Consider the following 23341-nt stretch of genomic DNA (forward strand, 5'->3'; position numbering starts at 1 on the left):
CGCTCCGCCAGGCGAAGGCTCTGTCATCGAGGACTGCATAGACTTGAAGAGGAGTGAGTGGAACGACGGACGCCAAAGGAGACATGACGCCCGTATCGCACCTAGCCTCCCTTGGACTTACCTGCTCTGACTGTGGTGGACAGCTCACTATTCCTCACCGATGTCACAAGTGAGGAAACTTCAATTCCCTGAGACGACATTGCACACCGGGGTTTGAGCTTCGGATTAATTAGCATATTGCAGGTGAAATCTTTTTTTTTTTGTAAATTAACACTTCACCTTGTCCAATAAGGGCTGTAGAATAAGCACATGAATTTTCTGTATGTTCCTCACCACTAAAGGGCTCTAATTTAGAGAATAAAGTAGCTGTTTTTAGTGTAGCTGTGTTTAGGACAGCGTGCGTGGATTACGTTCAGTGGACGTGCGCTGTGAACTCGCATCAGGAGCATACTACACTATAGACTATTTTTTCACAAGAACTTGACCATTGGGCTCTATCAGGAATAAAAAAAATAGACATCAGTGCTGCATTTACACATTCTTTGCTCTCTCTCGCTCTCTCTCTCTCTCACACACACACACACAGATAATGATTCATGGGGGACTCCCTGGTGTCATGTCACAGCTGAACTAACGCCAGGCGAAGGCTTTATCATCGAGGACATATATCGAAGTCTTGATATAAAATTATAGTGAAGTGAGTGTGAATGCCTTAGGTTTGAATGTGTAAGTTTGGTAGTTTTAGCAACTCAACTGTGTGTGTGTGTGTGTGTGTGTGTGTGTGTGTGTTAAATCCAACCCAGCTGGAGGACACCGCCACCCAACACTCTGCCAGGCGAAGGCTCTGTCATCGAGGACTGCATAGACTTGAAGAGGAGTGAGTGGAACGACAGACGCCAAAGGAGACATGACGCCCGTATCACACCTAGCCTCCCTTGGACTTACCTGCTCTGACTGTGGTGGACAGCTCACTATTCCTCACCGATGTTACAAGTGAGGAAACTTCAATTCCCAGAGACGACATTGCACACCGGGGTTTGAGCTTCGGATTAATTAGCATATTGCAGGTTAAATCTTTTTTTTTGTAAATTAACACTTCACCTTGTCCGATAAGGGCTGTAGAATAAGCACATTAATTTTCTGTATGATCCTCACCACTAAAGGGCTCTAATTTAGAGAATAAAGTAGCTGTTTTTAGTGTAGCTGTGTTTAGGACAGCGTGCGTGGATTACGTTCAGTGGACGTGCGCTGTGAACTCGCATCAGGAGCATACTACACTATAGACTATTTTTTCACAAGAACTTGACCATTGGGCTCTATCAGGAATAAAAAAAATAGACATCAGTGCTGCATTTACACATTCTTTGCTCTCTCTCGCTCTCTCTCTCTCTCACACACACACACACAGATAATGATTCATGGGGGACTCCCTGGTGTCATGTCACAGCTGAACTAACGCCAGGCGAAGGCTTTGTCATCGAGGACATATATCGAAGTCTTGATATAAAATTATAGTGAAGAGAGTGTGAATGCCTCAGGTTTGAATGTGTAAGTTTGGTAGTTTTAGCAACTCAACTGTGTGTGTGTGTGTGTGTGTGTGTGTGTGTGTGTGTGTGTGTGTGTGTGTGTGTGTGTGTGTGTGTGTGTGTGTGTGTGTGTGTGTGTGTGTGTGTGTGTGTGTGTGTGTGTGTGTGTGTGTGTGTGTGTGTGTGTGTGTTTGTGTGTGTGTGTGTGTCAAATCCAACCCAGCTGAAGGAGACGCCACCCAACGCTCCGCCAGGCGAAGGCTCTGTCATCGAGGACTGCATAGACTTGAAGAGGAGTGAGTGGAACGACGGACGCCAAAGGAGACATGACGCCCGTATCGCACCTAGCCTCCCTTGGACTTACCTGCTCTGACTGTGGTGGACAGCTCACTATTCCTCACCGATGTCACAAGTGAGGAAACTTCAATTCCCTGAGACGACATTGCACACCGGGGTTTGAGCTTCGGATTAATTAGCATATTGCAGGTGAAATCTTTTTTTTTTTTGTAAATTAACACTTCACCTTGTCCAATAAGGGCTGTAGAATAAGCACATGAATTTTCTGTATGTTCCTCACCACTAAAGGGCTCTAATTTAGAGAATAAAGTAGCTGTTTTTAGTGTAGCTGTGTTTAGGACAGCGTGCGTGGATTACGTTCAGTGGACGTGCGCTGTGAACTCGCATCAGGAGCATACTACACTATAGACTATTTTTTCACAAGAACTTGACCATTGGGCTCTATCAGGAATAAAAAAAATAGACATCAGTGCTGCATTTACACATTCTTTGCTCTCTCTCGCTCTCTCTCTCTCTCACACACACACACACACAGATAATGATTCATGGGGGACTCCCTGGTGTCATGTCACAGCTGAACTAACGCCAGGCGAAGGCTTTATCATCGAGGACATATATCGAAGTCTTGATATAAAATTATAGTGAAGTGAGTGTGAATGCCTTAGGTTTGAATGTGTAAGTTTGGTAGTTTTAGCAACTCAACTGTGTGTGTGTGTGTGTGTGTGTGTGTGTGTGTGTGTGTGTGTGTGTGTGTGTGTGTATGTGTGTGTGTGTTAAATCCAACCCAGCTGGAGGACACCGCCACCCAACACTCTGCCAGGCGAAGGCTCTGTCATCGAGGACTGCATAGACTTGAAGAGGAGTGAGTGGAACGACGGACGCCAAAGGAGACATGACGCCCGTATCACACCTAGCCTCCCTTGGACTTACCTGCTCTGACTGTGGTGGACAGCTCACTATTCCTCACCGATGTTACAAGTGAGGAAACTTCAATTCCCAGAGACGACATTGCACACCGGGGTTTGAGCTTCGGATTAATTAGCATATTGCAGGTTAAATCTTTTTTTTTGTAAATTAACACTTCACCTTGTCCGATAAGGGCTGTAGAATAAGCACATTAATTTTCTGTATGATCCTCAACACTAAAGGGCTCTAATTTAGAGAAAGAATAAAGTAGCTGTTTTTAGTGTAGCTGTGTTTAGGACAGCGTGCGTGGATTACGTTCAGTGGACGTGCGCTGTGAACTCGCATCAGGAGCATACTACACTATAGACTATTTTTTCACAAGAACTTGACCATTGGGCTCTATCAGGAATAAAAAAAATAGACATCAGTGCTGCATTTACACATTCTTTGCTCTCTCTCGCTCTCTCTCTCTCTCACACACACACACACAGATAATGATTCATGGGGGACTCCCTGGTGTCATGTCACAGCTGAACTAACGCCAGGCGAAGGCTTTGTCATCGAGGACATATATCGAAGTCTTGATATAAAATTATAGTGAAGAGAGTGTGAATGCCTCAGGTTTGAATGTGTAAGTTTGGTAGTTTTAGCAACTCAACTGTGTGTGTGTGTGTGTGTGTGTGTGTGTGTGTGTGTGTGTGTGTGTGTGTGTGTCAAATCCAACCCAGCTGAAGGAGACGCCACCCAACGCTCCGCCAGGCGAAGGCTCTGTCATCGAGGACTGCATAGACTTGAAGAGGAGTGAGTGGAACGACGGATGCCAAAGGAGACATGACGCCCGTATCGCACCTAGCCTCCCTTGGACTTACCTGCTCTGACTGTGGTGGACAGCTCACTATTCCTCACCGATGTCACAAGTGAGGAAACTTCAATTCCCAGAGACGACATTGCACACCGGGGTTTGAGCTTCGGATTAAATAGCATATTGCAGGTGAAATCTTTTTTTTTTTTGTAAATTAACACTTCACCTTGTCCAATAAGGGCTGTAGAATAAGCACATGAATTTTCTGTATGTTCCTCACCACTAAAGGGCTCTAATTTAGAGAATAAAGTAGCTGTTTTTAGTGTAGCTGTGTTTAGGACAGCGTGCGTGGATTACGTGCAGTGGACGTGTGCTGTGAACTCGCATCAGGAGCATACTACACTATAGACTTTATTTTTCACAACAACTTGACCACTGGGCTGGATCAGGAATAAAAAAAAAATCGACATCAGTGCTACATTTGCACAGGCTTTGCTCTCTCTCTGACACGCACAGATAATGATTCATGGGGGACTCCCTGGTGTCATGTCACAGCTGAACTAACGCCAGGCGAAGGCTTTATCATCGAGGACATATATCGAAGTCTTGATATAAAATTATAGTGAAGTGAGTGTGAATGCCTTAGGTTTGAATGTGTAAGTTTGGTAGTTTTAGCAACTCAACTGTGTGTGTGTGTGTGTGTGTGTGTGTGTGTGTGTGTGTGTGTGTATGTGTGTGTGTGTTAAATCCAACCCAGCTGGAGGACACCGCCACCCAACACTCTGCCAGGCGAAGGCTCTGTCATCGAGGACTGCATAGACTTGAAGAGGAGTGAGTGGAACGACGGACGCCAAAGGAGACATGACGCCCGTATCACACCTAGCCTCCCTTGGACTTACCTGCTCTGACTGTGGTGGACAGCTCACTATTCCTCACCGATGTTACAAGTGAGGAAACTTCAATTCCCAGAGACGACATTGCACACCGGGGTTTGAGCTTCGGATTAAATAGCATATTGCAGGTTAAATCTTTTTTTTTGTAAATTAACACTTCACCTTGTCCAATAAGGGCTGTAGAATAAGCACATGAATTTTCTGTATGTTCCTCACCACTAAAGGGCTCTAATTTAGAGAATAAAGTAGCTGTTTTTAGTGTAGCTGTGTTTAGGACAGCGTGCGTGGATTACGTGCAGTGGACGTGTGCTGTGAACTCGCATCAGGAGCATACTACACTATAGACTTTATTTTTCACAACAACTTGACCACTGGGCTGGATCAGGAATAAAAAAAAAATCGACATCAGTGCTACATTTGCACAGGCTTTGCTCTCTCTCTGACACGCACAGATAATGATTCATGGGGGACTCCCTGGTGTCATGTCACAGCTGAACTAACGCCAGGCGAAGGCTTTATCATCGAGGACATATATCGAAGTCTTGATATAAAATTATAGTGAAGTGAGTGTGAATGCCTTAGGTTTGAATGTGTAAGTTTGGTAGTTTTAGCAACTCAACTGTGTGTGTGTGTGTGTGTGTGTGTGTGTGTGTGTGTGTGTGTGTGTGTATGTGTGTGTGTGTTAAATCCAACCCAGCTGGAGGACACCGCCACCCAACACTCTGCCAGGCGAAGGCTCTGTCATCGAGGACTGCATAGACTTGAAGAGGAGTGAGTGGAACGACGGACGCCAAAGGAGACATGACGCCCGTATCACACCTAGCCTCCCTTGGACTTACCTGCTCTGACTGTGGTGGACAGCTCACTATTCCTCACCGATGTTATAAGTGAGGAAACTTCAATTCCCAGAGACGACATTGCACACCGGGGTTTGAGCTTCGGATTAATTAGCATATTGCAGGTTAAATCTTTTTTTTTGTAAATTAACACTTCACCTTGTCCGATAAGGGCTGTAGAATAAGCACATTAATTTTCTGTATGATCCTCAACACTAAAGGGCTCTAATTTAGAGAATAAAGTAGCTGTTTTTAGTGTAGCTGTGTTTAGGACAGCGTGCGTGGATTACGTTCAGTGGACGTGCGCTGTGAACTCGCATCAGGAGCATACTACACTATAGACTATTTTTTCACAAGAACTTGACCATTGGGCTCTATCAGGAATAAAAAAAATAGACATCAGTGCTGCATTTACACATTCTTTGCTCTCTCTCGCTCTCTCTCTCTCTCACACACACACACACAGATAATGATTCATGGGGGACTCCCTGGTGTCATGTCACAGCTGAACTAACGCCAGGCGAAGGCTTTGTCATCGAGGACATATATCGAAGTCTTGATATAAAATTATAGTGAAGAGAGTGTGAATGCCTCAGGTTTGAATGTGTAAGTTTGGTAGTTTTAGCAACTCAACTGTGTGTGTGTGTGTGTGTGTGTGTGTGTGTGTGTGTGTGTGTGTGTGTGTGTGTGTGTGTGTGTGTGTGTGTGTGTGTGTGTGTGTGTGTGTGTGTGTGTGTGTGTGTGTGTGTGTGTGTGTGTTAAATCCAACCCAGCTGGAGGACACCGCCACCCAACACTCTGCCAGGCGAAGGCTCTGTCATCGAGGACTGCATAGACTTGAAGAGGAGTGAGTGGAACGACGGACGCCAAAGGAGACATGACGCCCGTATCACACCTTGCCTCCCTTGGACTTACCTGCTCTGACTGTGGTGGACAGCTCACTATTCCTCACCGATGTTACAAGTGAGGAAACTTCAATTCCCAGAGACGACATTGCACACCGGGGTTTGAGCTTCGGATTAATTAGCATATTGCAGGTTAAATCTTTTTTTTTGTAAATTAACACTTCACCTTGTCCGATAAGGGCTGTAGAATAAGCACATTAATTTTCTGTATGATCCTCAACACTAAAGGGCTCTAATTTAGAGAATAAAGTAGCTGTTTTTAGTGTAGCTGTGTTTAGGACAGCGTGCGTGGATTACGTTCAGTGGACGTGCGCTGTGAACTCGCATCAGGAGCATACTACACTATAGACTATTTTTTCACAAGAACTTGACCATTGGGCTCTATCAGGAATAAAAAAAATAGACATTAGTGCTGCATTTACACATTCTTTGCTCTCTCTCGCTCTCTCTCTCTCTCTCACACACACACACACAGATAATGATTCATGGGGGACTCCCTGGTGTCATGTCACAGCTGAACTAACGCCAGGCGAAGGCTTTGTCATCGAGGACATATATCGAAGTCTTGATATAAAATTATAGTGAAGAGAGTGTGAATGCCTCAGGTTTGAATGTGTAAGTTTGGTAGTTTTAGCAACTCAACTGTGTGTGTGTGTGTGTGTGTGTGTGTGTGTGTGTGTGTGTGTGTGTTAAATCCAACCCAGCTGGAGGACACCGCCACCCAACGCTCCGCCAGGCGAAGGCTCTGTCATCAAGGACTGCACTTGAAGAGGAGTGAGTGGAACGACGGACGCCAAAGGAGACATGACGCCCGTATCGCACCTAGCCTCCCTTGGACTTACCTGCTCTGACTGTGGCGGACAGCTCACTATTCCTCACCGATGTCACAAGTGAGGAAACTTCAATTCCCAGAGACGACATTGCACACCGGGGTTTGAGCTTCGGATTAAATAGCATATTTGCAGGTGAAATCTTTTTTTTTTTTATAAATTAACACTTCACCTTGTCCGATAAGGGCTGTAGAATAAGCACATGAATTTTCTGTACGTTCCTCGCCACTAAAGGGCTCTAATTTAAAGAATAAAGTAGCTGTTTTTAGTGTAGCTGTGTTTAGGACATTGTGCATGGATTACGTGCAGTGGACGTGTGCTGTGAACTCGCATCAGGAGCATACTACACTATAGACTTTATTTTTCCCAACAACTTGACCACTGGGCTGGATCAGGAATAAAAAAAAAATCGACATCAGTGCTGCATTTGCACAGGCTTTGCTCTCTCTCTCACACGCACAGATAATGATTCATGGGGGACTCCCTGGTGTCATGTCACAGCTGAGCTAACGCCAGGCGAAGGCTCTGTCATCGAGGACATATATCAAAGTCTTGATATAAAATTTTAGTGAAAAGAATGTGAATGCCTCAGGTTTGAATGTGTAAGTTTGGGAAGTTTTAATAGCTCAACTGTGTGTGTGTGTGTGTGTGTGTGTGTGTGTGTGTGTGTGTGTGTGTGTGTGTGTGTTAAATCCAACCCAGCTGGAGGACACCGCCACCCAACGCTCCGCCAGGCGAAGGCTCTGTCATCAAGGACTGCATAGACTTGAAGAGGAGTGAGTGGAACGACGGATGCCAAAGGAGACATGACGCACGTATCGCACCTATCTTCCCTTGGACTTACCTGCTCTGACTGTGGTGGACAGCTCACTATTCCTCACCGATGTCACAAGTGAGGAAACTTCAATTCGCAGAGACGACATTGCACACCGGGGTTTGAGCTTCGGATTAAATAGCATATTTGCAGTTTAAATCTTTTTTTTTTTATAAATTAACACTTCACCTTGTCCGATAAGGGCTGTAGAATAAGGACATGAATTTTCTGTATGTTCCTCGCCACTAAGTAGCTGTTTTTAGTGTAGCTGTGTTTAGGACAGCGTGCATGGATTACGTGCAGTGGACGTGTGCTGTGAACTCGCATCAGGAGCATACTATACTATAGACTTTATTTTTCACAACAACTTGACCACTGGGCTGGATCAGGAATAAAAAAAAAATCGACATCAGTGCTGCATTTGCACAGGCTTTGCGCTCTCTCTCACACGCACAGATAATGATTCATGGGGGACTCCCTGGTGTCATGTCACAGCTGAGCTAACGCCAGGCGAAGGCTCTGTCATCGAGGACATATATCAAAGTCTTGATATAAAATTTTAGTGAAAAGAATGTGAATGCCTCAGGTTTGAATGTGTAAGTTTGGGAAGTTTTAACAGCTCAACTGTGTGTGTGTGTGTGTTAAATCCAACCCAGCTGGAGGACACCGCCACCCAACACTCTTCCAGGCGAAGGCTCTGTCATCGAGGACTGCATAGATTTGAAGAGGAGTGAGTGGAACGACGGACACCAAAGGAGACATGACGCACGTATCGCACCTAGCCTCCCTTGGACTTACCTGCTCTGACTGTGGTGGACAGCTCACTATTCCTCACCGATGTCACAAGTGAGGAAACTTCAATTCCCAGAGACGACATTGCACACTGGGGTTTGAGCTTCAGATTAAATAGCATATTGCAGGTGAAATCTTTTTTTTTTTGTAAATTAACACTTCACCTTGTCCGATAAGGGCTGTAGAATAAGCACATGAATTTTCTGTATGATCCTCAACACTAAAGGGCTCTAATTTAGAGAATAAAGTAGCTGTTTTTAGTGTAGCTGTGTTTAGGACAGCGTGCGTGGATTACGTTCAGTGGACGTGCGCTGTGAACTCGCATCAGGAGCATACTACACTATAGACTATTTTTTCACAAGAACTTGACCATTGGGCTCTATCAGGAATAAAAAAAATAGACATCAGTGCTGCATTTACACATTCTTTGCTCTCTCTCGCTCTCTCTCTCTCTCACACACACACACACAGATAATGATTCATGGGGGACTCCCTGGTGTCATGTCACAGCTGAACTAACGCCAGGCGAAGGCTTTGTCATCGAGGACATATATCGAAGTCTTGATATAAAATTATAGTGAAGAGAGTGTGAATGCCTCAGGTTTGAATGTGTAAGTTTGGTAGTTTTAGCAACTCAACTGTGTGTGTGTGTGTGTGTGTGTGTGTGTGTGTGTGTGTGTGTGTGTGTGTGTGTGTGTGTGTGTGTGTGTGTGTGTGTGTGTGTGTGTGTGTGTGTGTGTGTGTGTGTGTGTGTGTGTGTGTGTGTGTGTGTGTGTGTTAAATCCAACCCAGCTGGAGGACACCGCCACCCAACGCTCCGCCAGGCGAAGGCTCTGTCATCAAGGACTGCACTTGAAGAGGAGTGAGTGGAACGACGGACGCCAAAGGAGACATGACGCCCGTATCGCACCTAGCCTCCCTTGGACTTACCTGCTCTGACTGTGGCGGACAGCTCACTATTCCTCACCGATGTCACAAGTGAGGAAACTTCAATTCCCAAAGACGACATTGCACACCGGGGTTTGAGCTTCGGATTAAATAGCATATTTGCAGGTTAAATCTTTTTTTTTTTTATAAATTAACACTTCACCTTGTCCGATAAGGGCTGTAGAATAAGCACATGAATTTTCTGTACGTTCCTCGCCACTAAAGGGCTCTAATTTAAAGAATAAAGTAGCTGTTTTTAGTGTAGCTGTGTTTAGGACATTGTGCATGGATTACGTGCAGTGGACGTGTGCTGTGAACTCGCATCAGGAGCATACTACACTATAGACTTTATTTTTCCCAACAACTTGACCACTGGGCTGGATCAGGAATAAAAAAAAAATCGACATCAGTGCTGCATTTGCACAGGCTTTGCTCTCTCTCTCACACGCACAGATAATGATTCATGGGGGACTCCCTGGTGTCATGTCACAGCTGAGCTAACGCCAGGCGAAGGCTCTGTCATCGAGGACATATATCAAAGTCTTGATATAAAATTTTAGTGAAAAGAATGTGAATGCCTCAGGTTTGAATGTGTAAGTTTGGGAAGTTTTAACAGCTCATCTGTGTGTGTGTGTGTGTTAAATCCAACCCAGCTGGAGGACACCGCCACCCAACACTCTTCCAGGCGAAGGCTCTGTCATCGAGGACTGCATAGATTTGAAGAGGAGTGAGTGGAACGACGGACACCAAAGGAGACATGACGCACGTATCGCACCTAGCCTCCCTTGGACTTACCTGCTCTGACTGTGGTGGACAGCTCACTATTCCTCACCGATGTCACAAGTGAGGAAACTTCAATTCCCAGAGACAACATTGCACACCGGGGTTTGAGCTTCAGATTAAATAGCATATTGCAGGTGAAATCTTTTTTTTTTTGTAAATTAACACTTCACCTTGTCCAATAAGGGCTGTAGAATAAGCACATGAATTTTCTGTATGTTCCTCACCACTAAAGGGCTCTAATTTAGAGAATAAAGTAGCTGTTTTTAGTGTAGCTGTGTTTAGGACAGCGTGCGTGGATTACGTTCAGTGGACGTGCGCTGTGAACTCGCATCAGGAGCATACTACACTATAGACTATTTTTTCACAAGAACTTGACCATTGGGCTGTATCAGGAATAAAAGAAATCGACATCAGTGCTGCATTTACACATTCTTTGATCTGTCTCGCTCTCTCTCTCTCTCACACATACACACACAGATAATGATTCATGGGGGATTCCCTGGTGTCATGTCACAGCTGAACTAACGCCAGGCGAAGGCTTTGTCATCGAGGACATATATCGAAGTCTTGATATAAAATTATAGTGAAGAGAGTGTGAATGCCTCAGGTTTGAATGTGTAAGTTTGGTAGTTTCAGCAACTCAACTGTGTGTGTGTGTGTGTGTGTGTGTGTGTGTGTGTGTGTGTGTGTGTGTGTGTGTGTGTGTGTGTGTGTGTGTGTGTGTGTGTGTGTGTGTGTGTGTGTGTGTGTGTGTGTGTGTGTGTGTGTGTGTGTGTGTGTGTGTGTGTTAAATCCAACCCAGCTGGAGGACACCGCCACCCAACGCTCCGCCAGGCGAAGGCTCTGTCATCAAGGACTGCATAGACTTGAAGAGGAGTGAGTGGAACGACGGACGCCAAAGGAGACATGACGCACGTATCGCACCTATCCTCCCTTGGACTTACCTGCTCTGACTGTGGTGGACAGCTCACTATTCCTCACCGATGTCACAAGTGAGGAAACTTCAATTCCCAGAGACGACATTGCACACCGGGGTTTGAGCTTCGGATTAAATAGCATATTTGCAGTTTAAATCTTTTTTTTTAATATAAATTAACACTTCACCTTGTCCGATAAGGGCTGTAGAATAAGGACATGAATTTTCTGTATGTTCCTCGCCACTAAGTAGCTTTTTTTAGTGTAGCTGTGTTTAGGACAGCGTGCATGGATTACGTGCAGTGGACGTGTGCTGTGAACTCGCATCAGGAGCATACTACACTATAGACTTTATTTTTCACAACAACTTGACCACTGGGCTGGATCAGGAATAAAAAAAAAATCGACATCAGTGCTGCATTTGCACAGGCTTTGCTCTCTCTCTGACACGCACAGATAATGATTCATGGGTGACTCCCTGGTGTCATGTCACAGCTGAACTAACGCCAGGCGATGGCTCTGTCATCGAGGACATATATCAAAGTCTTGATATAAAATTTTAGTGAAGAGAATGTGAATGCCTCAGGTTTGAATGTGTAAGTTTGGGAAGTTTTAACAGCTCATCTGTGTGTGTGTGTGTGTTAAATCCAACCCAGCTGGAGGACACCGCCACCCAACACTCTTCCAGGCGAAGGCTCTGTCATCGAGGACTGCATAGATTTGAAGAGGAGTGAGTGGAACGACGGACACCAAAGGAGACATGACGCACGTATCGCACCTAGCCTCCCTTGGACTTACCTGCTCTGACTGTGGTGGACAGCTCACTATTCCTCACCGATGTCACAAGTGAGGAAACTTCAATTCCCAGAGACAACATTGCACACCGGGGTTTGAGCTTCAGATTAAATAGCATATTGCAGGTGAAATCTTTTTTTTTTTGTAAATTAACACTTCACCTTGTCCAATAAGGGCTGTAGAATAAGCACATGAATTTTCTGTATGTTCCTCACCACTAAAGGGCTCTAATTTAGAGAATAAAGTAGCTGTTTTTAGTGTAGCTGTGTTTAGGACAGCGTGCGTGGATTACGTTCAGTGGACGTGCGCTGTGAACTCGCATCAGGAGCATACTACACTATAGACTATTTTTTCACAAGAACTTGACCATTGGGCTGTATCAGGAATAAAAGAAATCGACATCAGTGCTGCATTTACACATTCTTTGATCTGTCTCGCTCTCTCTCTCTCTCACACATACACACACAGATAATGATTCATGGGGGATTCCCTGGTGTCATGTCACAGCTGAACTAACGCCAGGCGAAGGCTTTGTCATCGAGGACATATATCGAAGTCTTGATATAAAATTATAGTGAAGAGAGTGTGAATGCCTCAGGTTTGAATGTGTAAGTTTGGTAGTTTCAGCAACTCAACTGTGTGTGTGTGTGTGTGTGTGTGTGTGTGTGTGTGTGTGTGTGTGTGTGTGTGTGTGTGTGTGTGTGTGTGTGTGTGTGTGTGTGTGTGTGTGTGTGTGTGTGTGTGTGTGTGTGTGTGTGTGTGTTAAATCCAACCCAGCTGGAGGACACCGCCACCCAACGCTCCGCCAGGCGAAGGCTCTGTCATCAAGGACTGCATAGACTTGAAGAGGAGTGAGTGGAACGACGGACGCCAAAGGAGACATGACGCACGTATCGCACCTATCCTCCCTTGGACTTACCTGCTCTGACTGTGGTGGACAGCTCACTATTCCTCACCGATGTCACAAGTGAGGAAACTTCAATTCCCAGAGACGACATTGCACACCGGGGTTTGAGCTTCGGATTAAATAGCATATTTGCAGTTTAAATCTTTTTTTTTAATATAAATTAACACTTCACCTTGTCCGATAAGGGCTGTAGAATAAGGACATGAATTTTCTGTATGTTCCTCGCCACTAAGTAGCTTTTTTTAGTGTAGCTGTGTTTAGGACAGCGTGCATGGATTACGTGCAGTGGACGTGTGCTGTGAACTCGCATCAGGAGCATACTACACTATAGACTTTATTTTTCACAACAACTTGACCACTGGGCTGGATCAGGAATAAAAAAAAAATCGACATCAGTGCTGCATTTGCACAGGCTTTGCTCTCTCTCTGACACGCACAGATAATGATTCATGGGTGACTCCCTGGTGTCATGTCACAGCTGAACTAACGCCAGGCGATGGCTCTGTCATCGAGGACATATATCAAAGTCTTGATATAAAATTTTAGTGAAGAGAATGTGAATGCCTCAGGTTTGAATGTGTAAGTTTGGGAAGTTTTAATAGCTCAACTGTGTGTGTGTGTGTGTGTGTGTGTGTGTGTGTGTGTGTGTGTGTGTGTGTGTGTGTGTGTGTGTGTGTGTGTGTGTGTGTGTGTGTGTGTGTGTGTGTGTGTGTGTGTGTGTGTGTGTGTGTGTGTGTGTGTGTGTGTGTTAAATCCAACCCAGCTGGAGGACACCGCCACCCAACGCTCCGCCAGGCGAAGGCTCTGTCATCGAGGACTGCATAGACTTGAAGAGGAGTGAGTGGAACGACGGACACCTAGCCTCCCTTGGACTTACCTGCTCTGACTGTGGCGGACAGCTCACTATTCCTCACCGATGTCACAAGTGAGGAAACTTCAATTCCCAGAGACGACATTGCACACCGGGGTTTGAGCTTCGGATTAAATAGCATATTTGCAGGTTAAAGTTTGGGAAGTTTTAACAGCTCAACTGTGTGTGTGTGTGTGTGTGTGTGTGTGTGTGTGTGTGTGTGTGTGTGTCGTTCCACTCACTCCTCTTCAAGTCTATGCAGTCCTCGATGACAGAGCCTTCGTCTGGCGGAGCGTTGGGTGGCGGTGTCCTCCAGCTGGGTTGGATTTAACACACACACACACACACACACACACACACACACACACACAGTTGAGCTGTTAAAACTTCCCAAACTTACACATTCAAACCTGAGGCAGGAGCATACTACACTATAGACTTTATTTTTCACAACAACTTGACCACTGGGCTGGATCAGGAAAAAAAAAAAATCGACATCAGTGCTGCATTTGCACAGGCTTTGCTCTCTCTCTGACACGCACAGATAATGATTCATGGGTGACTCCCTGGTGTCATGTCAAAGCTGAACTAACGCCAGGCGATGGCTCTGTCATCGAGGACATATATCAAAGTCTTGATATAAAATTTTAGTGAAGAGAATGTGAATGCCTCAGGTTTGAATGTGTAAGTTTGGGAAGTTTTAACAGCTCAACTGTGTGTGTGTGTGTGTGTGTGTGTGTGTGTGTGTGTGTGTGTGTGTGTGTGTGTGTGTGTGTGTGTGTGTGTGTGTGTGTGTGTGTGTGTGTGTGTGTGTGTGTGTGTGTGTGTGTGTGTGTGTGTGTGTGTGTGTTAAATCCAACCCAGCTGGAGGACACCGCCACCCAACGCTCCGCCAGGCGAAGGCTCTGTCATCAAGGACTGCATAGACTTGAAGAGGAGTGAGTGGAAAGACGGACGCCAAAGGAGACATGACGCCCGTATTGCACCTAGCCTCCCTTGGACTTACCTGCTCTGACTGTGGCGGACAGCTCACTATTCCTCACCGATGTCACAAGTGAGGAAACTTCAATTCCCAGAGACGACATTGCACACCGGGGTTTGAGCTTCGGATTAAATAGCATATTTGCAGGTTAAATCTTTTTTTTTTTATAAATTAACACTTCACCTTGTCCGATAAGGGCTGTAGAATAAGCACATGAATTTTCTGTATGTTCCTCGCCACTAAAGGGCTCTAATTTAGAGAATAAAGTAGCTGTTTTTAGTGTAGCTGTGTTTAGGACAGCGTGCATGGATTACGTGCAGTGGACGTGTGCTGTGAACTCGCATCAGGAGCATACTACACTATAGACTTTATTTTTCCCAACAACTTGACCACTGGGCTGGATCAGGAATAAAAAAAAAATCGACATCAGTGCTGCATTTGCACAGGCTTTGCTCTCTCTCTCACACGCACAGATAATGATTCATGGGGGACTCCCTGGTGTCATGTCACAGCTGAGCTAACGCCAGGCGAAGGCTCTGTCATCGAGGACATATATCAAAGTCTTGATATAAAATTTAAGTGAAAAGAATGTGAATGCCTCAGGTTTGAATGTGTAAGTTTGGGAAGTTTTAACAGCTCAACTGTGTGTGTGTGTGTGTGTGTGTGTGTGTGTGTGTGTGTGTGTGTGTGTGTGTGTGTGTGTGTGTGTGTGTGTGTGTGTGTGTGTGTGTGTGTGTGTGTGTGTGTGTGTGTGTGTGTGTGTGTGTGTGTGTGTGTGTGTGTGTGTGTGTGTAAATCCAACCCAGCTGGAGGACACCGCCACCCAACGCTCCGCTAGGCGAAGGCTCTGTCATCAAGGACTGCATAGACTTGAAGAGGAGTGAGTGGAACGACGGATGCCAAAGGAGACATGACGCACGTATCGCACCTATCTTCCCTTGGACTTACCTGCTCTGACTGTGGTGGACAGCTCACTATTCCTCACCGATGTCACAAGTGAGGAAACTTCAATTCGCAGAGACGACATTGCACACCGGGGTTTGAGCTTCGGATTAAATAGCATATTTGCAGTTTAAATCTTTTTTTTTTTATAAATTAACACTTCACCTTGTCCGATAAGGGCTGTAGAATAAGGACATGAATTTTCTGTATGTTCCTCGCCACTAAGTAGCTGTTTTTAGTGTAGCTGTGTTTAGGACAGCGTGCATGGATTACGTGCAGTGGACGTGTGCTGTGAACTCGCATCAGGAGCATACTATACTATAGACTTTATTTTTCACAACAACTTGACCACTGGGCTGGATCAGGAATAAAAAAAAAATCGACATCAGTGCTGCATTTGCACAGGCTTTGCGCTCTCTCTCACACGCACAGATAATGATTCATGGGGGACTCCCTGGTGTCATGTCACAGCTGAGCTAACGCCAGGCGAAGGCTCTGTCATCGAGGACATATATCAAAGTCTTGATATAAAATTTTAGTGAAAAGAATGTGAATGCCTCAGGTTTGAATGTGTAAGTTTGGGAAGTTTTAACAGCTCAACTGTGTGTGTGTGTGTGTTAAATCCAACCCAGCTGGAGGACACCGCCACCCAACACTCTTCCAGGCGAAGGCTCTGTCATCGAGGACTGCATAGATTTGAAGAGGAGTGAGTGGAACGACGGACACCAAAGGAGACATGACGCACGTATCGCACCTAGCCTCCCTTGGACTTACCTGCTCTGACTGTGGTGGACAGCTCACTATTCCTCACCGATGTCACAAGTGAGGAAACTTCAATTCCCAGAGACGACATTGCACACTGGGGTTTGAGCTTCAGATTAAATAGCATATTGCAGGTGAAATCTTTTTTTTTTTGTAAATTAACACTTCACCTTGTCCGATAAGGGCTGTAGAATAAGCACATGAATTTTCTGTATGATCCTCAACACTAAAGGGCTCTAATTTAGAGAATAAAGTAGCTGTTTTTAGTGTAGCTGTGTTTAGGACAGCGTGCGTGGATTACGTTCAGTGGACGTGCGCTGTGAACTCGCATCAGGAGCATACTACACTATAGACTATTTTTTCACAAGAACTTGACCATTGGGCTCTATCAGGAATAAAAAAAATAGACATCAGTGCTGCATTTACACATTCTTTGCTCTCTCTCGCTCTCTCTCTCTCTCACACACACACACACAGATAATGATTCATGGGGGACTCCCTGGTGTCATGTCACAGCTGAACTAACGCCAGGCGAAGGCTTTGTCATCGAGGACATATATCGAAGTCTTGATATAAAATTATAGTGAAGAGAGTGTGAATGCCTCAGGTTTGAATGTGTAAGTTTGGTAGTTTTAGCAACTCAACTGTGTGTGTGTGTGTGTGTGTGTGTGTGTGTGTGTGTGTGTGTGTGTGTGTGTGTGTGTGTGTGTGTGTGTGTGTGTGTGTGTGTGTGTGTGTGTGTGTGTGTGTGTGTGTGTGTGTGTGTGTGTGTGTGTGTGTGTGTTAAATCCAACCCAGCTGGAGGACACCGCCACCCAACGCTCCGCCAGGCGAAGGCTCTGTCATCAAGGACTGCATAGACTTGAAGAGGAGTGAGTGGAACGACGGACGCCAAAGGAGACATGACGCACGTATCGCACCTATCCTCCCTTGGACTTACCTGCTCTGACTGTGGTGGACAGCTCACTATTCCTCACCGATGTCACAAGTGAGGAAACTTCAATTCCCAGAGACGACATTGCACACCGGGGTTTGAGCTTCGGATTAAATAGCATATTTGCAGTTTAAATCTTTTTTTTTAATATAAATTAACACTTCACCTTGTCCGATAAGGGCTGTAGAATAAGGACATGAATTTTCTGTATGTTCCTCGCCACTAAGTAGCTTTTTTTAGTGTAGCTGTGTTTAGGACAGCGTGCATGGATTACGTGCAGTGGACGTGTGCTGTGAACTCGCATCAGGAGCATACTACACTATAGACTTTATTTTTCACAACAACTTGACCACTGGGCTGGATCAGGAATAAAAAAAAAATCGACATCAGTGCTGCATTTGCACAGGCTTTGCTCTCTCTCTGACACGCACAGATAATGATTCATGGGTGACTCCCTGGTGTCATGTCACAGCTGAACTAACGCCAGGCGATGGCTCTGTCATCGAGGACATATATCAAAGTCTTGATATAAAATTTTAGTGAAGAGAATGTGAATGCCTCAGGTTTGAATGTGTAAGTTTGGGAAGTTTTAATAGCTCAACTGTGTGTGTGTGTGTGTGTGTGTGTGTGTGTGTGTGTGTGTGTGTGTGTGTGTGTGTGTGTGTGTGTGTGTGTGTGTGTGTGTGTGTGTGTGTGTGTGTGTGTGTGTGTGTGTGTGTGTGTGTGTTAAATCCAACCCAGCTGGAGGACACCGCCACCCAACGCTCCGCCAGGCGAAGGCTCTGTCATCAAGGACTGCATAGACTTGAAGAGGAGTGAGTGGAACGACGGACGCCAAAGGAGACATGACGCACGTATCGCACCTATCCTCCCTTGGACTTACCTGCTCTGACTGTGGTGGACAGCTCACTATTCCTCACCGATGTCACAAGTGAGGAAACTTCAATTCCCAGAGACGACATTGCACACCGGGGTTTGAGCTTCGGATTAAATAGCATATTTGCAGTTTAAATCTTTTTTTTTAATATAAATTAACACTTCACCTTGTCCGATAAGGGCTGTAGAATAAGGACATGAATTTTCTGTATGTTCCTCGCCACTAAGTAGCTTTTTTTAGTGTAGCTGTGTTTAGGACAGCGTGCATGGATTACGTGCAGTGGACGTGTGCTGTGAACTCGCATCAGGAGCATACTACACTATAGACTTTATTTTTCACAACAACTTGACCACTGGGCTGGATCAGGAATAAAAAAAAAATCGACATCAGTGCTGCATTTGCACAGGCTTTGCTCTCTCTCTGACACGCACAGATAATGATTCATGGGTGACTCCCTGGTGTCATGTCACAGCTGAACTAACGCCAGGCGATGGCTCTGTCATCGAGGACATATATCAAAGTCTTGATATAAAATTTTAGTGAAGAGAATGTGAATGCCTCAGGTTTGAATGTGTAAGTTTGGGAAGTTTTAATAGCTCAACTGTGTGTGTGTGTGTGTGTGTGTGTGTGTGTGTGTGTGTGTGTGTGTGTGTGTGTGTGTGTGTGTGTGTGTGTGTGTGTGTGTGTGTGTGTGTGTGTGTGTGTGTGTGTGTGTGTGTGTGTGTGTGTGTGTGTGTGTGTGTGTGTGTGTGTTAAATCCAACCCAGCTGGAGGACACCGCCACCCAACGCTCCGCCAGGCGAAGGCTCTGTCATCGAGGACTGCATAGACTTGAAGAGGAGTGAGTGGAACGACGGACACCTAGCCTCCCTTGGACTTACCTGCTCTGACTGTGGCGGACAGCTCACTATTCCTCACCGATGTCACAAGTGAGGAAACTTCAATTCCCAGAGACGACATTGCACACCGGGGTTTGAGCTTCGGATTAAATAGCATATTTGCAGGTTAAAGTTTGGGAAGTTTTAACAGCTCAACTGTGTGTGTGTGTGTGTGTGTGTGTGTGTGTGTGTGTGTGTGTGTGTGTCGTTCCACTCACTCCTCTTCAAGTCTATGCAGTCCTCGATGACAGAGCCTTCGTCTGGCGGAGCGTTGGGTGGCGGTGTCCTCCAGCTGGGTTGGATTTAACACACACACACACACACACACACACACACACACACACACAGTTGAGCTGTTAAAACTTCCCAAACTTACACATTCAAACCTGAGGCAGGAGCATACTACACTATAGACTTTATTTTTCACAACAACTTGACCACTGGGCTGGATCAGGAAAAAAAAAAAATCGACATCAGTGCTGCATTTGCACAGGCTTTGCTCTCTCTCTGACACGCACAGATAATGATTCATGGGTGACTCCCTGGTGTCATGTCAAAGCTGAACTAACGCCAGGCGATGGCTCTGTCATCGAGGACATATATCAAAGTCTTGATATAAAATTTTAGTGAAGAGAATGTGAATGCCTCAGGTTTGAATGTGTAAGTTTGGGAAGTTTTAACAGCTCAACTGTGTGTGTGTGTGTGTGTGTGTGTGTGTGTGTGTGTGTGTGTGTGTGTGTGTGTGTGTGTGTGTGTGTGTGTGTGTGTGTGTGTGTGTGTGTGTGTGTGTGTGTGTGTGTGTGTGTGTGTGTGTGTGTGTGTGTGTGTGTGTGTGTTAAATCCAACCCAGCTGGAGGACACCGCCACCCAACGCTCCGCCAGGCGAAGGCTCTGTCATCAAGGACTGCATAGACTTGAAGAGGAGTGAGTGGAAAGACGGACGCCAAAGGAGACATGACGCCCGTATTGCACCTAGCCTCCCTTGGACTTACCTGCTCTGACTGTGGCGGACAGCTCACTATTCCTCACCGATGTCACAAGTGAGGAAACTTCAATTCCCAGAGACGACATTGCACACCGGGGTTTGAGCTTCGGATTAAATAGCATATTTGCAGGTTAAATCTTTTTTTTTTTATAAATTAACACTTCACCTTGTCCGATAAGGGCTGTAGAATAAGCACATGAATTTTCTGTATGTTCCTCGCCACTAAAGGGCTCTAATTTAGAGAATAAAGTAGCTGTTTTTAGTGTAGCTGTGTTTAGGACAGCGTGCATGGATTACGTGCAGTGGACGTGTGCTGTGAACTCGCATCAGGAGCATACTACACTATAGACTTTATTTTTCCCAACAACTTGACCACTGGGCTGGATCAGGAATAAAAAAAAAATCGACATCAGTGCTGCATTTGCACAGGCTTTGCTCTCTCTCTCACACGCACAGATAATGATTCATGGGGGACTCCCTGGTGTCATGTCACAGCTGAGCTAACGCCAGGCGAAGGCTCTGTCATCGAGGACATATATCAAAGTCTTGATATAAAATTTAAGTGAAAAGAATGTGAATGCCTCAGGTTTGAATGTGTAAGTTTGGGAAGTTTTAACAGCTCAACTGTGTGTGTGTGTGTGTGTGTGTGTGTGTGTGTGTGTGTGTGTGTGTGTGTGTGTGTGTGTGTGTGTGTGTGTGTGTGTGTGTGTGTGTGTGTGTGTGTGTGTGTGTGTGTGTGTGTGTGTGTGTGTGTGTGTGTGTGTGTGTGTGTGTGTGTGTGTGTGTGTGTTAAATCCAACCCAGCTGGAGGACACCGCCACCCAACGCTCCGCTAGGCGAAGGCTCTGTCATCAAGGACTGCATAGACTTGAAGAGGAGTGAGTGGAACGACGGATGCCAAAGGAGACATGACGCACGTATCGCACCTATCTTCCCTTGGACTTACCTGCTCTGACTGTGGTGGACAGCTCACTATTCCTCACCGATGTCACAAGTGAGGAAACTTCAATTCGCAGAGACGACATTGCACACCGGGGTTTGAGCTTCGGATTAAATAGCATATTTGCAGTTTAAATCTTTTTTTTTTATAAATTAACACTTCACCTTGTCCGATAAGGGCTGTAGAATAAGGACATGAATTTTCTGTATGTTCCTCGCCACTAAGTAGCTGTTTTTAGTGTAGCTGTGTTTAGGACAGCGTGCATGGATTACGTGCAGTGGACGTGTGCTGTGAACTCGCATCAGGAGCATACTATACTATAGACTTTATTTTTCACAACAACTTGACCACTGGGCTGGATCAGGAATAAAAAAAAAATCGACATCAGTGCTGCATTTGCACAGGCTTTGCGCTCTCTCTCACACGCACAGATAATGATTCATGGGGGACTCCCTGGTGTCATGTCACAGCTGAGCTAACGCCAGGCGAAGGCTCTGTCATCGAGGACATATATCAAAGTCTTGATATAAAATTTTAGTGAAAAGAATGTGAATGCCTCAGGTTTGAATGTGTAAGTTTGGGAAGTTTTAACAGCTCAACTGTGTGTGTGTGTGTGTTAAATCCAACCCAGCTGGAGGACACCGCCACCCAACACTCTTCCAGGCGAAGGCTCTGTCATCGAGGACTGCATAGATTTGAAGAGGAGTGAGTGGAACGACGGACACCAAAGGAGACATGACGCACGTATCGCACCTAGCCTCCCTTGGACTTACCTGCTCTGACTGTGGTGGACAGCTCACTATTCCTCACCGATGTCACAAGTGAGGAAACTTCAATTCCCAGAGACGACATTGCACACTGGGGTTTGAGCTTCAGATTAAATAGCATATTGCAGGTGAAATCTTTTTTTTTTTGTAAATTAACACTTCACCTTGTCCGATAAGGGCTGTAGAATAAGCACATGAATTTTCTGTATGATCCTCAACACTAAAGGGCTCTAATTTAGAGAATAAAGTAGCTGTTTTTAGTGTAGCTGTGTTTAGGACAGCGTGCGTGGATTACGTTCAGTGGACGTGCGCTGTGAACTCGCATCAGGAGCATACTACACTATAGACTATTTTTTCACAAGAACTTGACCATTGGGCTCTATCAGGAATAAAAAAAATAGACATCAGTGCTGCATTTACACATTCTTTGCTCTCTCTCGCTCTCTCTCTCTCTCACACACACACACACAGATAATGATTCATGGGGGACTCCCTGGTGTCATGTCACAGCTGAACTAACGCCAGGCGAAGGCTTTGTCATCGAGGACATATATCGAAGTCTTGATATAAAATTATAGTGAAGAGAGTGTGAATGCCTCAGGTTTGAATGTGTAAGTTTGGTAGTTTTAGCAACTCAACTGTGTGTGTGTGTGTGTGTGTGTGTGTGTGTGTGTGTGTGTGTGTGTGTGTGTGTGTGTGTGTGTGTGTGTGTGTGTGTGTGTGTGTGTGTGTGTGTGTGTGTGTGTGTGTGTGTGTGTGTGTGTGTGTGTGTGTGTGTGTGTGTGTGTGTTAAATCCAACCCAGCTGGAGGACACCGCCACCCAACGCTCCGCCAGGCGAAGGCTCTGTCATCAAGGACTGCATAGACTTGAAGAGGAGTGAGTGGAAAGACGGACGCCAAAGGAGACATGACGCCCGTATTGCACCTAGCCTCCCTTGGACTTACCTGCTCTGACTGTGGCGGACAGCTCACTATTCCTCACCGATGTCACAAGTGAGGAAACTTCAATTCCCAGAGACGACATTGCACACCGGGGTTTGAGCTTCGGATTAAATAGCATATTTGCAGGTTAAATCTTTTTTTTTTTATAAATTAACACTTCACCTTGTCCGATAAGGGCTGTAGAATAAGCACATGAATTTTCTGTATGTTCCTCGCCACTAAAGGGCTCTAATTTAGAGAATAAAGTAGCTGTTTTTAGTGTAGCTGTGTTTAGGACAGCGTGCATGGATTACGTGCAGTGGACGTGTGCTGTGAACTCGCATCAGGAGCATACTACACTATAGACTTTATTTTTCCCAACAACTTGACCACTGGGCTGGATCAGGAATAAAAAAAAAATCGACATCAGTGCTGCATTTGCACAGGCTTTGCTCTCTCTCTCACACGCACAGATAATGATTCATGGGGGACTCCCTGGTGTCATGTCACAGCTGAGCTAACGCCAGGCGAAGGCTCTGTCATCGAGGACATATATCAAAGTCTTGATATAAAA

The sequence above is a fragment of the Symphodus melops genome (assembly GCF_947650265.1).
Source record: "Symphodus melops genome assembly, chromosome: 19".
Taxonomy (NCBI): domain Eukaryota; kingdom Metazoa; phylum Chordata; class Actinopteri; order Labriformes; family Labridae; genus Symphodus; species Symphodus melops.